Source organism: Phacochoerus africanus, chromosome X (genome assembly GCF_016906955.1).
Source record: "Phacochoerus africanus isolate WHEZ1 chromosome X, ROS_Pafr_v1, whole genome shotgun sequence".
NCBI lineage: Eukaryota > Metazoa > Chordata > Mammalia > Artiodactyla > Suidae > Phacochoerus > Phacochoerus africanus.
In genome coordinates, this window is record NC_062560.1 from 8,090,558 (window position 1) to 8,107,027 (window position 16,470).

General features: G+C 52.7%; 1 protein-coding gene across 4 annotated transcripts in view; it reads left to right on the top strand.

Moving 5' to 3' along the window:
- Positions 1-5,186: 5,186 nt before the first annotated feature.
- TBL1X (transducin beta like 1 X-linked) overlaps positions 5,187-16,470 on the top strand; it is a 244,773-nt gene continuing 233,489 nt past the window's right edge. Inside the window, exon 1 of one of the 4 annotated variants that reach the window (XM_047764411.1) lies at positions 5,187-5,332. The gene's annotated coding sequence lies outside the window, so the exon portion shown is untranslated. Of the gene's footprint in view, positions 5,333-6,891; positions 7,090-16,470 lie in introns of those variants that run through there. The other 3 variants (XM_047764412.1, XM_047764410.1, XM_047764413.1) reach the window with 3 other exon arrangements.

Here is a 16,470-nt window from a genome sequence, read left to right on the forward strand (position 1 = left end):
GTATGAGAGCTGTCCTCTGCCCACTCCTGCCCTAGCACAGAAGCTCCGTCAGGAAAGGGCATTTTGCTTTTTTTTTTTTTTATAGCTGCACCTGTGGCACATGGAAGTTCCAGGGCCAGGTGTCGAATCTGAGCTGCGGCTGCCGACCTGTACCACAGCTTATGGCAACGCCGGCTCCTCAACCCACAGAGTGAGGCCAGGGATCAAACCTGCATCCTCATAGATGCTGTATTGGTTCTTAACCCGATGCACCACAGCGAGAACCCCCTGCCCCAGAGCCTCTCTTTATACAACCTTTCGACATTTGTTCATCATGGAGGCATTCTGGAGGAACATTTATTTAGAGGTTTAAAACATGGCGTTATTATTTATCTCGATGAATACGTTTTTGGCACCCTCTAAACTCACCTCACCCTAGGGTCCTGGCCCATGAGCCATGGGAGCGGGTCCAGGGAGGGGGGCATGAATGAATCTAGGGGGGCAGAAGGAGTACAGAGAACCATGGGGTGCAGCTCGTACTTCCTTCCTCTGCAGGAAGGTCCCAGGGAGAGACCACAGGGTCCGTGAACTTGGGTGCAGTAAACTTCTGCGATCAAGCCGGATTTAGCATTTCCAACACCTATGACTAGAGGGGAGGTGACAGAAGCCGTAGCGGTATCTTTGAGTGGTTACCGATTTGTCCCCCATAGACGTCTGATGTCCTTTCAGAGCAGGTTAGAGCTGAAGCAGATTTTGTTTACACTCATCATTACTCTGAAATACGGACGTTCTTACAGTCCCTTCTAGAGCTTACCACTGGAAGTAGCGAGAAAGAAGCACAGGTATGATGACATTCACATTTTTAAAAATTTGATGCCTATGTTTTAACACAACCAAGCTTCTTTGTAGGCTTATGTGCATTCTTTTCTGTGTTTATGCATTATGAATCAGTATAATCACTAAATCACCAAAGAAGATTCCCCTCTCTTAACACTTTAACCTTTTGGGTCCAGTCTGCTCTGAACACCGGATATAAAAATCCCTGCCCTCCAGGCTGACTGGGAGAATCAAATTCCATACTGTGCCATGAAGGCGCCCTGTGCCAAATGCAAGGTGTTTTCAGTATTCAGAGGATAGGAACTGAATGTGACATTCCAAGAGAAAAAAAAAAAAAAGCCTGCAACAACTCTGTTTAGCTGCCGTGACAAAGCGCCGCAGACAGCGTGCTCCCCGTTACAGAAATGGGTTTTGTCACAGTCCTGGAGGCTGGAGGTGGCAGCATTGGCAGTTTGGTTCCTCCTGAGTCCTCCCTCCTTGGCTTGTGGACGGCTGTCTCCTTGCTGAGACGCCCCGTGCACGTCTGGATGTATCCTCCTCTCGTCTTTCTAGAAGAATACCAGTCAGATGAAATAAGGAAAGGTCATCCTACTGAGTGCCTTCCATGTATTTACTGCTCTAAAGGCCATCTCTCCAAATACATTCTCAGATGGGAGGGCGAAGGACTTCAGCACATGCATTTGCAGGGGGAGGGACACATTTAACCCCCTAACATTGTTCTTTTTTAAAAAAAGCGGTCAAGGGCAGCAGAAGGGGCCATCACCCACCTCCTCTCGTGTCCACGGTGGGTGATGGCCTCCCTCCTGTTTGTTTCTCCAAGCAGGGTCACGTGCTGCCACCTTGTACAATGAGCGCCCCCCCCGCCTCCAGTTTCGGTTCCAGGCTCCCTCGGGAAAACTAGAAGCGAGCCCCCAGAGGGAAGATGGGCCAGAGGTTTGTGGGTGCGGTTGGCAAAGCACAGCCCTCTTCTGGGTTTCGTAAGGGAAGCTCGTGGCGAATGCTCGCTCACAGGGGAAACGTGCCGTCGGGGAGCGGTCGTCGTGGCGCCAAGCAGGTCAGTCCTGGAATCTCAGGCCTTTCTAAGGAAGCCAGGCATGGAAACAGATCCTGGCCTAGGTGTTGGGAGCCTCTGAAAGCTAGACAGGCCTGGGTGAAATTAGATATTAGCTTCAAGGAAAACGGGGCAGTAATTCTCAGGAGAAGTTTAATACCTCTTCTTATTGTCTTTTTAAAAAATAATAGACTATGTTTTAGAGAACAGTTTGAGACGTAGAGAACAATTGAGCATATCATGCGGTGAGTTCCCAGTTTCCCTCGTCCCACTCATGGCTTTCAGTGGTAACATTTTTTGTGTAGGACTAGTAGCTGTATTATAATGAATGAATCAATACAGATAAAACCTATGGTTTACATTAGTGTTCACGCTTGGTGTTGTGAAGTTCCACCTTATCTGTTTTTTTTTTTTTTGTCTTTCTCTTTTTCGGGCCACACCTGTGGCACATGGAGGTTCCTAGGCTAGGGGACCAGTTGGAGCTGTAGCCACCAGCCTACACCACATCCACAGCCGCGAGGGATCCGAGCCGCGCCTGGAACCTACACCACAGTTCACAGTAACGCCAGATCCTTAACCCACTGAGAGAGGCCAGGGATCAAACCTGTGTCCTCATGGATGCCAGTCTCAGGTTTGTTAGCTGCTGAGCCACGAAGGGAAGTCCCTATCTTATCTGTTTGGACAAATGCAAAATGTCATGTATGCACCATTGCAGTATCTTACAGAAGAGTTTCACTGCCCTGAAATTCCCATGTGCTCTCTGCTTTTTTGGTTTGTTTGTTTGCCCATCACACCTGCGGCATAAGGAAGTTCCCAGGCTAGGCGTGGCATCAGGCCACAGCCACAGCAACACCAGACCCATGCCGCATCCTGGACCTACAAGGCACCTTGCGGCAACCCTGGCTCCTTAACCCACTGAGGGAGGCCAGGGATCCAACATGCATCTTCTCGGAGACAACGTGGGGTCTTTAACCCTTGTGTTCCCCCATTTATCCTTCTTCTCCCATCCCAGAATCCCTGGCAACCACTGGTCTTTTCTGATCTTTTCTAGGAGGTCATAGAGTCGCACTCATACAGTAGGTAGCCTTTTCAGGGGGGCTTCTTTCACTCAGTGGTTTGCTAACTGCAAACTTAAAGTAAGTTCCTCTGCGTCTTTTCATGGCTTGATAGCTTATTTCTTTTCATGGCTGAATAATATTCTGGTGTCTAGATGTGCCACAGTTTGTTTCCCCTGTTCACCTATGGAGGAACATCTGCTTGCTGTAAGGGTTTGGTGATTATGAGTAACGCTGCTGAACATTCCTGTGCAGGTTTTTGTGTTGACATAAGTGTCTGACATGGTTGGGTAAATAACCTAGAAGCACAGTTGCTGGATTGTCTGCTAAGACTATGTTTGGCTTTGTAAGAAACTGCCACACTGTCTTCCAAAGCGGTCTTGGCATTTTACATTCCCACCAGCAATGTACGAGTCCTTTTTGCTCAACATCCTGTTAGCACTTGGTGCTGTCTTTGGGTCTGCGTGATGTCATTTTAATAAATGTCTAGTGATGTTGTGTCTTAATGTTCAATTTCCTGCTGATATAGGATAGCATGTTTTCACATGCTTATCTGTCATTTGTATATCCCTTTGGTGAGATTTTTTTTTTCACTTCTTTTGCCCATTTGTATTTTGGATTGTTTTCTTACTGCTGAGTTTTAAGAGTTCTTTGCATATTTTAGATGCACTCTTTCATCAGATATGGATTTTACAAATATTATCTCTCAGTCTGTGCTTTATCTTTTTATTCTCTTAACTGTGTCTTTTGCAGAAAAGAAGTTTATAATTTTAATGACATTCAATAGATCAATTTTTCCCCCCCATGAATCATGTTTTTAGTAGTATATCTAAAAATTCATTGCTAAATCCAGGGTCACCTAGATTTTCTGCTACATAATCTTCTAGGAGGCTTTTTTTTTTTTTCCCTTTACACGTTAAGCCCATGATCAATTTTATTTTTTTGGCCATAATTGGAGGCATATGGAAGTTCCCGGGACAGGGATCGAACCCGAGCCTCAGCAGTAACCCAAGCCACAGCAGAGACACTGTCCGATCCTTAACCAACTGTGCCACAGCGGGAACTTCTCATAATCAATTTTAAGTTAGTTACTCTGAAAAGCACAGTCTGGGCTAGCTTAATTTTTTTGTTTGTTTTGTGTGTGGATATCCAGTTGTTCCAGTATCACTCGTTAAAAAGCACATTTTTTTCTCCATTGAAATACCTTTGCTCTTTAGTCCAGTATCAGTCAAGTATATTTGCGTGGGTTTCTGCTGCCTTTTAGTGAAACATTTGACTACTGTTGAGGGGGAATACTTACAGCATTTGTTGCAGGCAGATTCTTGTATTCCAGCTCCTTCCAGTCAGCAGCCAAAATAATTGTTTTAGAGTGTAGATACTGTGCAGCGGGTACCTGTGGAAATCATTGCTGTTCGAGGTCTCCATATTAGTCCGCAGGCTTTTGTCAGCATGCATTAACTCCTTTGCTGCTCTATTTTAATGTGTTTTCCCCTGTTACTTTCTCCCACCGCTGAAAAATCTGCAAAACAGATAAAATAAAAGTCTAATTTACCACCTACCTACTACCCATCTAGCATTCAGAAAGAGGAATTTCAGTGTTATGATGATAAACGTAGGGGGTCACTTTTCCTGTCTAAAGTCTTACAAAGTCCCTGAGGGCTTGCTTCTAAGGGTCTCTGATAAAAGCGCTTGACTCTTTCCTTGGAAAAAGACCGGTGGGATTATTGGGACGTGATCCAACAGGCAAGATGGACTCTGAGCTCCCCTGCGTTATGAGCTACGGAAGACCAGCTGTAAAAACCGGTCACATTGGGTCATGGTTTGCAGTGAGGATTTCCACCACTTTCCCATACTTTAAATGATTGGCATCTGCCAAGTAATCAAAACCTACAAAGAGGCCTTTTCATCAGGTTCAGTTCGGAATTTCCAAGCAGCTAACGATGAGCAGGGCTGGCAAGCCAGAGGGCCGGTTTGGTTGCGCGGCTACTCGAGAGTGTGCGGTAGCCGAGGGCCGCGTCCCCGTAAAGCCGAGAGCTGTAATGATGTCAACTTGTTATTTACTTTCCAAATCTGAATGACTGAGCAAGGCGAAAGGAGAATCAATCAACCACAATGTGACCCTACAGGCGGAAAAAACGCAGCGCTCCCACCAGCAGGCGTTGGGGGAAGGGAAGCACGTGTAACCGGGGCAGGGTTGCATCAGGAGCTCGCTCGGGTTTTCTACTGCACCCTTGGTTTTTCGATTGCATGTAATACTTCAGCAACAGTCTTCAGAAGCCCAGGAAGCCCGGGAGCAACGACGGGCAGGCTCAAGGAAAGGCCCCACCACGTCCTTTCGGGGGGTCTTGAATGGCAACTGATACAAAATAAGACACAATCTATTCTGCTGATTCACAATTATGGAGACTGTGTAAGTGCATTTTTTATTGATGTGCTCTAATAATGGTGCAGCAACAGTCGTTTTACATCATTGACGTTTACAGCAATATCTGGCAGGGTAATTTTTAGTCCGCCTTTTTGGAGGCCCAGCCCCTTAAAAACTTCCCTTGGGCCCCCTCCCCCCACTACCAGTACAACAAATGGTCCAGTGTCCCAGGAAGGAGCAAGTGAGGTTACAGCGTAAAATGCTGAGTGTACTGGGCTCTTAGGGCAAAGCTCATTATACACCGAAGGGAGGGGCAAACTTCCTTCTTCTTCAAAGCAGACCCCAAAGCTGCTGGGGGTGGGTGCGGATATTTGTTTCAGCGAATTAAGGCCGCGAGTGACGGGCAGTTGTCACCAAACTGGAGGGGGAGAAAGGAGAGCTGGGGACTTGGGTTCACCGGGGCTGGGCCGAGTAAGCCTTTCCAACTTGAGACACTTTGCAAAGCCCGAGGTCTGAAGCCTGCGGCTGGGGTGGGGGTGGGGGTGGGGACGGGGAATGAGAAGACCCGAGGGCCTGGGTCCCCTCCTCAACCCCTGGAGCCCCCACATCCCAGCTCCTAGCCTCCACCCCAGTGTGTCTGAGTTTCTTTCTCCCCAGGCATTTCTGGTTCTTAGCCGGAGGGATTTTGCAAAGGTCGAGGCTCCACCTGAGCCCCTACTTTCTGAGGAGGAAGAAGAGACCTTTGGGGTCACCTCTCTGCCGCCGATTTTGAGGGAGATGTACCCCAGGGCAGATTGCGGGGGGGTTGTGTTAGGGCAGCTGAAAGGCTGCTGCTTTGAGGTGGGGGAGGGTAGCATGGCAGTGGCCCAGTTCCCCTCCCCCTTGGAAGCCGCGGGGCTCGTGGCCCGGGTCCCTAGCCCCTCCAGGCCGTGGAGAAAGGCCGGGTTTGGGACTGGGACTGGGGCTGGGTGGCGGGGTAGGCCCGCGTTTCCTTCTGCCCCCACGGAGGCCAAGGGAAAGGGATGGGGCTCCGAGCTAGTGGGAGAGGCCCGGGTTCCCCTCATCCACCCCGGGCGTGGCGGGGAAAGGAGAGCTACGGGTGAGGGACAGCGTAGGGTCCCAGGGTCCCCCAGCGTGGGGGAGGGGCTGGATGGGGACGCGGGTCGTCCCCAGAGCCCGTAGGGGAGGGGCTGGGTCGGGGCGCGGACTCTCGCCCCCTACGCTGTGGGCGAAGCGCTGGCCGGGGGCCCTTTTTCCCTCGTGGGGGTGGGGCTGGCTTGGGACGCGGCCCCCTGGGGCGTGGGGGACGCGGGCTCCCCTCCCCCCGGCCGTGGGGGAGGGTGCGGGCGGGGGGCCGGGGGGAGGGGCCGGCCGGGGCGGCGGAGGCGGCCCCCCTGGCAGTCCTCCCGGCTGGGGTCGGCGCGCTGGCGGCCGCTCCCCCCGGAGGTCACTGCCCGTGCCGGTCCCTCCCGCCGTCCCGCCCTCTCCCGCCGCCGCCGCCGCTCCCGCCCCAGCCCCCCCCCCCCCCCACTCTCCGCGCTCGGGAGCGAGAAGCCGCCAGCGCCCCCGCCCCGCCGCCGCCGCCGCAGCGCCCTCGGCCGCCATTCGGCACCCGAAACTTTCCAGCGCCCGCGCCTCTCGGGGACTCGGCGGCGGCGGGGCGGGGGCGGCCCGGGGGCGGCGCGCTGCTGCTCCGGGCGCCGGGCCCTCCTCGGCCGCGGCACGGCCCTGGCTCGGCGACGGCCGGCCGGAGGGAGGCTCAGAGCGGCGGCACCGCCACAAGTTGCGCTGCTCGCAGCGAGGTGAGTGCGCCGGACTCGGGCGGGCGGGCGGGCGGGGGGGGGGGGGGGCGCAAACTTCTCCCGCGCGGGGGCCGGCGACTCCCTACCCCCCGGGTCAGGCCTGCGGCCCGGGGCGCCCGCACGCTCCGCCCGCCGCCCGGGCTCTGGAGGAGCAGGTCCCCAACTGTCCCCGGGGCTCGGGCTGGGGTGCGGCGCGCTCCCTGCAGGCTGAACAATACCCCGATGTGGCCGCTCCCCAAAGTGCCGGAGCATCGGGGCGGGCAGAGGCTGGGGGCTCCTTTGTTTTGGGGAGGGGGAGGCGGCCGGTAAGTTTGGGGAAGCGCTCGACTTGTTCCCCGGAGCCCCTTTGTCTGCAGATCCCAGGGCTGGCTGGGCGAACCTGCGCCGCCGCGGGATCCCCCGTGGGGGAGGGGAGCCCCATTCATCCCCGGGCGCGGGCCGGCCCGCCCGGGACCTGGGGGAAGCGCGGCGGCGCGCAGCGCAGTGAGTGGCGGGCGAGGAGGCGCGGGCCCGTGGCTGCTCAGTTTCCGAGGCGCAGAAACTGTCAAGGAAGTCGGGAGCCGCCGGGCCCGAGCGGGGGGAGCAGGCTGGAGCCGACTTCGGTGGGTGGGGGACGCCGCTGGTCAGGCGGAGGCTGCACAGCGCGGCCTGGGGAGGCTGCAGACCTGTTGCTTCCTGGCTCGGGGGAGGAGTGCCCCCAGATCCGCGTCCCGCGCCCTGCTCCCCAGGGGTACCTTGCTCCCTGGGCCTGGTGCTTGGAACGGAATGGGGCACGCCTTCGGAGGCCGGGGGTGTGACACTTGGGGGGTCGCTAGAGGCCCGCGGGCTCTGGGATAGGGCCTGGACTTCACGTGCGTCGCCCGTGCGCGGTCAGGCCCGGGCCGGGGCTGGTTCTAAGCACCGCCTCGCATTTTCTGAGACAACTGCATTGGAAATTCCACAAAGTTCGAGTCGGAGGCGGTGGTGGTGGTGTTTTTCCTACCGGTTATGCTGTAGCGCGGCATCCCCAAAGAGACAAAACCCCATTCCCTAGTACATTTGCCACTCTTTCTGCTTTGCATTGTCGTCTGTGGCTTGACCTGACTTGTGGATGTTTTTCTCTCCAGACGCGCCGCCCGAGTCCCTGGTTTAACCTGGAAGGGGCGGGGCCAGAGTCCAACCTAAAGGGGGGAGGGGAGCGCCCCGCTGAGGTCCCCAACGGTGGCCTCGGGGTAGCAAATGGCCCTTGACAATTTTTTGAAAAGTTTGCCACTAGTCATTCCGAGAAAAGAAGCGATGGGGGCGGGGGGGGGGTTGATTATGGAAAGGTTGAGACATGGAGATACCGCTTTTATCTTGAGATCTTAATATTTTATATGTACTACAGACTTTCGTGGAAAACTGCCCCAGCTGGATAACTAATCCAGGGATAAAAGTTGAAATTCATCACTTGACCACTTAGTAAAATGGCCCCTTAAGGGTATTCCAGATCTTAAGTGAATCTGGACAGAAACGGAGGAGTTAGGTATTTTATTTGGTGGTGTGCGTAGCAGAGCGTGTTTCACTGAATCTTCCCAGGTTGGCTCTTGTGCTTTCTTCTGGGGCTTGGCCAGTCCAGGAATTGTCAACACCCTCATTTAAATGTCACACCTTGACCCATAAATCTCCCAAAGGTCACTCCTCCAGAAAGTTTGGGTGTTTTAATGGCGTGATCTCGACTCTCACCTAACCTCAGTTTCTCATCCTATGTGATGGCGTCCTGACGCTGCCTGGGTGGGCTCTTAGGGGTTCTTTGGTCGCTTGCAGGAAGAGGAATAGAGCCCCTGAGTCCAACTCCATTGGGACACTTAATGCTTTGCTAGAAAAGCAGCCTTTGTTCCCAATTGGCCTGCAGGAGTGAAAGGGCGCTCCCTGTTTTGCTCTACCCTTGACCTTGATGTCTTGCAACTTTCCTGAGTGTCATTGTCTATATGTGTGAAAATAAAAGGGAACTGAAATCGTGATTCTCATTGGGTAGTCCACAGACAGAGGGAGGGAACGTCTGTGTAATTTTTTTGCAAACTACAAAGCCACCTGTGAATTTTAGTTGCTGCTATTGTGCAAATGGAGTAATTGTCCAAACTACTTGGATGTCATGCACCGAGGATTTTACAGGCACTTAACGCCCTCCGTGCAGCAATTATTATTTCCACTGTGGCAGAGGACACTGACTTGCTCATATATGGTGGAGAGAGGATTGTCTGATTCCAAAAGCCCAGGGCTTAAGCTTGGTGGGGTTTTATTTTTTGCCTTCCTGCTTTTGTAGTATGAGTTTCCCCATTTGGGGACAAGTTAAAGTACACACACACACACACACACAAGTTAAAGTACACACACACACACAAGTTAAAGTACACACACACACACACACACACACACTCACTCACTCACTTTCTCTCTCCCACACACAAGATTCTACATTGAAATCTGTAGGTACATCTAGACATGTGTCAACAGAAATCATGAAATGTCAACCACAGTGGAAGGACTGTTTTCACCTATTGCTCAGTTGTCTAGTATGGTAACCACTAGCCACATGCGCATATTTAGATTCAAGTTAATTAAAATTCAGTGACAATTCTGTCCTTATTGCAGTCAAGCATTCCTTTTCAGTGCTCGTGTCACTAGATGCATGTAGCTAATGGACACCATACTGGACAGTGCAGAACTTGCAGAAAGCTCTATTGGAAGGTGATATTCTATAGTTACTGCAAGTAGGTGTTGATAAAACGGTAGAGTCAATCTACTTTTTGTTGGGGAGGGGAGAGGCTATAAGAGTTTTAAATAACTTACAGGTAGACCTTTAAAAAAAAAGAAACAAATGGAGCTCCTTTGTGGCTGAGCAGGTTAAGGATCTTGGCGTTGTCACCAATGTGGCACAGGTTTGATCCCTAGCCTGGGAACTGCTTGTGGGCAGAGCCAGATTTAAAAAAAGATAAAAATAAAAAGAAGCAAAGACCCATTTCAGCCAGCAATTAACCTAGGAAAGTGATTTGAGTGAATTTCAGTGAGATCTACAGCTGTGGTTTTAGATCGAGGTGTTTTAATCTTGAGGATCTTTTTTTAACGTGGCCGTACCCGTAGTGTGTGGCTGTTCCTGGGCCAGGGATTGAATCCAGCCACAGCTTCGTCCTATGCTGCAGGTGCAGCAATGCCAGATCCTTTAACCCGCTGTGCCCGGTCAGGGGTCAAAGCTGTGCCTCCTCCGCGACCTGAGCTACTGCAGCTGGATTCTTAACTCCCTGTGCCACAGGGGGAACTCCTGGATCCCTTGTCAGTTAGAAAACCAGAACCCTAAGCTGAGGTCTCACTGCGTATTGACCCTCGGGTGGGATATTTATCGCCTCCGTGTCTCAGTTTCCGGATCTCAAAGGTAGCACAACCGTTCTCTGAGTGTCCTGCCTGTGTCGTGATCATCCCATGGGATGCGAGGACCCCAAGGTGTCAGCCTCAGGAGACCCCGTGTGGGAGATTGAGAGGCCGTAGCTGATAACCTTGAGAGCCTTACTCACTGTGGGTACCTCGCTCCCCCTGCCCAAGTTCGTGGCCGAAATGTAAGGCTTAACCTCCCGGGGCCAAAATCTTCTGTACGAAAAGCCTGATAAGAAATCCTTCCAACGAAGTGAGACTTCACAATAGTCAAAGGATTTTTAAAAAGTGGCTGAGTGCTGGCCGTTTCCTGCACACCGGTCCCTAAGTCAGGATGTTATTTTTATTACTTAATTGATGTGTTCTTTGCATAGTCTTTTGTGCTTTTTTATAGCAACGGGTTTGAAATTTTACTTGTAAAGGAGGAAGGGGGAATTTTGCCTCTGCGAGAGGTGACTTCCCAGATGCCCCTTCTGCCTGATACCACTCTTGCTCTCTCTCAGGCTCGTTCCTTGTGACCTGTCCATCTTTGGGGGGTGTCCACGATTCTCCTCCAGAGGCAGGAAGTGGGTTCCTGCAGAGGGAGGTCTGGAGGGTCAGGAATTCGGATCCCCCTCAGTTACTGTTGGGGGGAGGACCCCTCACCCTCTCCCTGGAACTGCCCCCCACCCCCACCCCCCACCATGTGAGGTTGCCAGGCCCAGCCTGGGGCAGAGGACACACACCCCTGCCCTGCCCTGTGATGCGACACTGTCCCGGGGTGGTGTCCCCATACCTTGCATTTCCCTCCTTTTTCTCCCTGAAAACAAACAAAAAGAGGTGACATCCTATAAGCTGTTACTCTTTCACTACTCGAGCTGTTGCAAAAATAGTTTCAATCAGGAAGCAAGACTCAAGTCCTTTTGTAAACATTTTTTAAGTTGGAAAGATAAACTTTTTTTTTTCCTGTAACTATTTTTCTTTTTCGAGAGGAGGAAGCCACTGGCCTCTGGAGCCGCGGCTGGATGTGCGGGGTCCCCTCGGTCTTGCCCTCCTTGGCCCTTCCCGCCTCTGCATCCTTTCCGTGCGGCTTGACCAGATGGATGGCCCCGGCCGCATTGGCAGAGGGACCCAGCAGAACCAAAATAAAAGCTGGAATGTGGGAAGGGGCAGGGTCAACCTGAGAGAAACACAGCCTCCTCTGAGAAACGGAGCTGAAAACCTCCAGGGAGAAGTGCGGTCATTAAAGAGTGTGCTCCCGGGCCGCGGAGTGGGGACGGTACCCAAGGCGGGCGCGCGCCCGGCTGCGGTGGGTCGACTGTGCATCGTCGCCGCTCTCACGTATGTTTTGAGAATCTGCCGCCTCGGTGAAGACGGCAGATGCGACCCGGAAGCCATTGAAAACTGAAATTGGAGCACATCGCAGCCTGAAAGCGGCCGTTCCCTTGTGGCCCAGCAGGTTAAGGATGGAGCCTTGGCACCGCTGTGGCTCTGGTTACAGCAGTGGCGTGGGTTTGATCCCTGGCCTGGGAATTTCCACAGGGCGCTGGCCAGGCCGAAAAACCAAACCAAGCCGAAACACGAAACCTTTGAAAACAGAGGAGCGATTCCTTTTGTCTTAGGGAGGAAGTTGGGCACCGTTTCCATGGCTGTGGTGGGTTCGGGCCGCCGGGAAGGGAAGGGCAGGACCCGCAGCCTCAGGAGAAACGAAAGCCTAGAGATGAAGGCGGAGGACACGGCTGTGTATCCAAACAGTATGGTCAGCCTTGAACTCTGGGGCCTTGTAGCCATCTCCTGGTCGTCAGGGCAGTTTTGCCCCCCACCGTCAAGGGGCCTTTGGCAAGGTCTGGAGAAGTCCCGTGGTACAAGTTTGGGGGGAGGGGAGAGGAGGGGCGGGTGGGGAATGGGCAACTGGTGATGTCCCTGGCATCTGCTGGGCCCCACGGACAGCACTTAACATTCCAAAGTGCACGGGACAGGCCCCACGTGCCAGTGGTGCCAGGATGGGGACAGCAGCCCTGAATTACACTGTCACCTATACAGCCCTGTTTGGAGCAATTTCTGTGGGCAGGTGGGTGGTACGAAAGGATCTGAATCCAGTTCTGTACTTATCACCGCCCCTGACGCCCATGTTGGGGTGCGTTTGGAAGTAAATGACAACAGAGCGACTCAGAGGAGGAAGGAAAGGAGGAGGTGGGAAGTGGCCAGACTTTGAGGAACAGCGGAACCTGGGCCGCATGGCCGGGCGGGGCTGGGGGAGCGGGGAGGGGGGGGAGCGCGGGGGGGGCGGGGCGGGGGGGGTTCGTCTGGGCTCGGGCTCTGTGTTTTAGAGCCCGGTGCTCGCACACCTGCGCGGGCTGCTTCCTGTTGGTTTTGCTGAAGTCATTGCAGGTTTCCCGGGTCTCACTTTGGCTCAGCTTCTTGGGACTTGGGTATTTATCAGGGGAAACCCCAGCACCTGTCTACTGTTTTCAGACCCTCCCTGGGCCCAGAGAAATATCGGTTAACCTGGATTTGGGGTGATCCCACCGCCTCGCGGGGCGATCGGGAGGGTGTGGGGGGGGAGTCCGCGTGGGAGGTGTTTGCCGCGGGTAGGAGTCTGGGTGCTGTTTCAGTCTCAGCTTCCCCGCCCGCGACCAGTCGATGCGTGAACCGCTGGGGCCCTCTAACAAGGATGGGCGCCCCTGGCACCCTGAGTCAGGTCCTGCTGTGGAGCCCGCGGCCCTGTGTCCTGGGACCCCCAGAAGAACGCCAGCCCAGCCTGGTGCGGGGCCTCGTGGGCTCCCGGTGCTCACGGGAAGTCGTCGCAGCCGGCTCACCATGCGCTCTGTGTGTCTTTAAGCGAAGCATTCGCCTTTTCTAGGGTTAGTTTTCTCACTGAGAGAGAGAAAATAAAATTTCTCAGCTTCGTATTAAGAGAGGATTATTATCTTGCTTGGAGGCCAACATGCTTATGTTTTCCTCTAGTCTGAAGTTGGGAATTGGGTGTGGAAATATCCAATAATCATAATAATAACATCTTCATTAGGTAGGGTAAATAGTAAGCAATTGCTTGCTTGTTTTTTATCTTTTCCCCCTTAAGTTTCAGGGCTGGCATACACACACACACACACACACATGCTGTGTATTTATACACATTGTATATGTTATACATACACATATAGTCTTTCTGTATAGTTTAGGAATTATGATAAGCTGTGACTTTCAGCCTGCTTAAACTTCTGTAACCATCACCAGAATCAGGACACAGGACAGCTGAAATCCATTGCCCCCAAGGCCTCGGAGGTGCTAGCCCTCCCCTCCCCCCTCCCCCGGCTGCTACCCAGGACACCTCCCCGCCACCCCTGCTTGCCTGGTCCTGATGATCCCATTTGACCTTGGGGTGCAATGCCCAGTAGTGAACGCCCCCCCTTCCAGCGCGTTCCTGGACACGTGCATTTTATACTTCGGCACACTTGGGCCAGCGTGCCTTCCTTGGCCTGACTTTGCACTGTGGCTATTATCAAAAGCACGAAAAGCCAAGCTCACAGCTTCTTAATACTTGTCAGAAGTCCTCGTGCAAAAGTGATTACGGGTCTTTTTGGGGTGGCCTAAGATGGACTCATTGTCTGTGCCTGTTACAGGACATTTTTGGATGCCCTTTGAGAGACTGTTGCTGAAACCTTTCCCTACAGGACTGGACACACAGTCAACATGTAAAACACACCCGTAGGTGACAGAGTCATGGCTTTAGCTTCAAGAACAGGACACACACGGAGGCGTGGTTTTCCCAGCAGCGTTATAATGAGACCATAAAGCAGGCTGGAAACATCCAGTCGTGTCTGCCTTCATTTGTTGTAGAAATATGTTCTGATACCTGTGTCGCCAAGTGGTTGTTCACCTGCATTTTACCTTGGGTCGTAATGTCACTCTTTGGGGTCAGATAAGAAATGGTGTGTTCTCCAGAGACTCCTTCACCGGGCCCTTTGGCCTCTTGTGTCCTGCCTTGGGGGCTGGGGGGGGGGTCCACCTGCTTGTGTCAAGTGGTCACACCTGTGCCCTCCCAGGTAGCGGGAACCGCCCGGTGAGCTGGTCCGGAGGCCTCTCTTCAGGTGTGAGCATTGCATTTTGGAAAAGGGACGCTGCTGAAATGTTGTGGAGGCTTTTCTTTTCTTTTTTTTTTCTTTTTAAGACTTTTGTAGGTTAAGAATGAGGGTGGGTTTTATATTAACCACGAGTTTGTTTAAATTGTACTCCATGCTTTGTTGTTTTACCCATGGTAGAAATAAGCAAGATTCAAGTTAACATTGCTACGTTCGTTGTCTGTTTTACCTAAAAAGTCAGCACTTCAGCAGACGCTTTGGGCTGTGGGGGTGCCTCTGAATAATTCTTCCGAGTGGTGTAGTTTCCCAGTCTCACGAGGCCCCGTAAAATAAGCAGAGACGATGCCCACGGCAAAATTCGCAGTGTTTATTCTTGCAGAGGGTGTCTCTGCCTTGAATTCCTGTCATTTTTTCCTATGGTGGGAGATGTCGCTGCAAGTGCTTAAAAGCAAACAGACGCATTCCCTTTGCCTCCTTCTCTTGAGCCTGGAACCCAGAGCGTGACCCCTCAGAGCCAGCCCTGACCACTTTCCTTTTGGGGACACTTGCCACCAAGGCCTGGGGCGGATACAGAGGCAGAGGGAGGTGAGGTCACCACCCGTCCCACCTGCTCAGCTTCCTTCTCCGAGGCATTGAAGACTTTCCCCGGGTCTGCGGACATTGGGATGCCCAGCCGCGTCCCCGTTAGCGCAAGGCCGGAGGGACCCTGTCCCACAGCCACAGCAATGCCAGATCCGAGCTGCATCTGAGACGTACACTGCAGCCCGTGGTGACACCAGATCCATAACCCACTGAGCAAGGCCAGGGATTGAATCCCAGTCCTCATGGATGCTAGTTGGGTTCATTTCCACTGAGCCATGACGGGAACTCCCAGAGCACTGCTTTTTGTTCCTAGTGCATTGTGGGTGCCCCTTAGTCTGAGCCGGGTTAGCACTGCCCTTCCAGGTACCCTTGTATCTTGGCATCTGTTTGGAGATGAGGAATGAGAGAGTGGAGGGCCCTTGGCAAGTTCACGTGATGCAGACATGTGTAGCACCAGTGCACCAACACCTGCACCCGCGATTCTCAACCTCTCCAAAGTTCCAGGTGGTTGCTGAGTTTCAGGTTGTGTTGCACAAAAGCAGCCGAGCCAAGAATTGATGTCTCTCCCGTTTGATTCATTTCCGGGACAGATTAGACTTGGGGCCTTGCCTTAGGTTCTTTTTCCACCAGAATCTTACCAGGCATTTTAATCCCTTGAAACTTGAATGCCAGCTCTGTGTTGGTAAAGACTCAAGCTTTCACCGTTACCACCTTAAAAACAATGGTTGCCAGACCTCGCAGTCACAGGTCGGTCTTGTGAGACACGCTTTGGTTTTATTCCTAATTTGACCATGAAAAAAAAAAAAATCTCCCGTTGGGTTTGTATGTCTAAGATGCACGGTGGTTTCGTGCCCGTTCTGGCCATTTCCAGGGATGCGTGGAGCGTCATTCTTCAGGAAGCCTTGCCAAGAGAAACAGCGATGGAGGGACTCCCTGCTCAGAAGTTGGTGAACATAAGAATTCGTGACCTCACGTGTCCGGTGCATGACAGAAATGCTTGCAGAGCAGCTGAGAGCAGGAGAGGCCTGTGGGACTGACTCTTGCCTCAGAGGACATTTCCTTGAACCGCATAGACTCCACATTTAGCTGGGGCAGAGGGGGGGCAGAAATGCCCTGTCTCAGGTTTTAATTCCCAAAGTGGGCTCCCAGGGGGCTTTGGTAGGTGCACGGTGCGAGGTACTGCTGTGTAGGAAGAAACCGAAGTGGGCCGTGTATTTGGTTTTTTGCTTTAATGGTTACACAATGTCTGGGTCTGGTCTGTGAAAGATGCATATAATGTTGGTTGAGCATTTAGAGCTGCAATGAATACATTGCATGAATTGGGGTTAATGCTTAAAACATTTTTACTGAA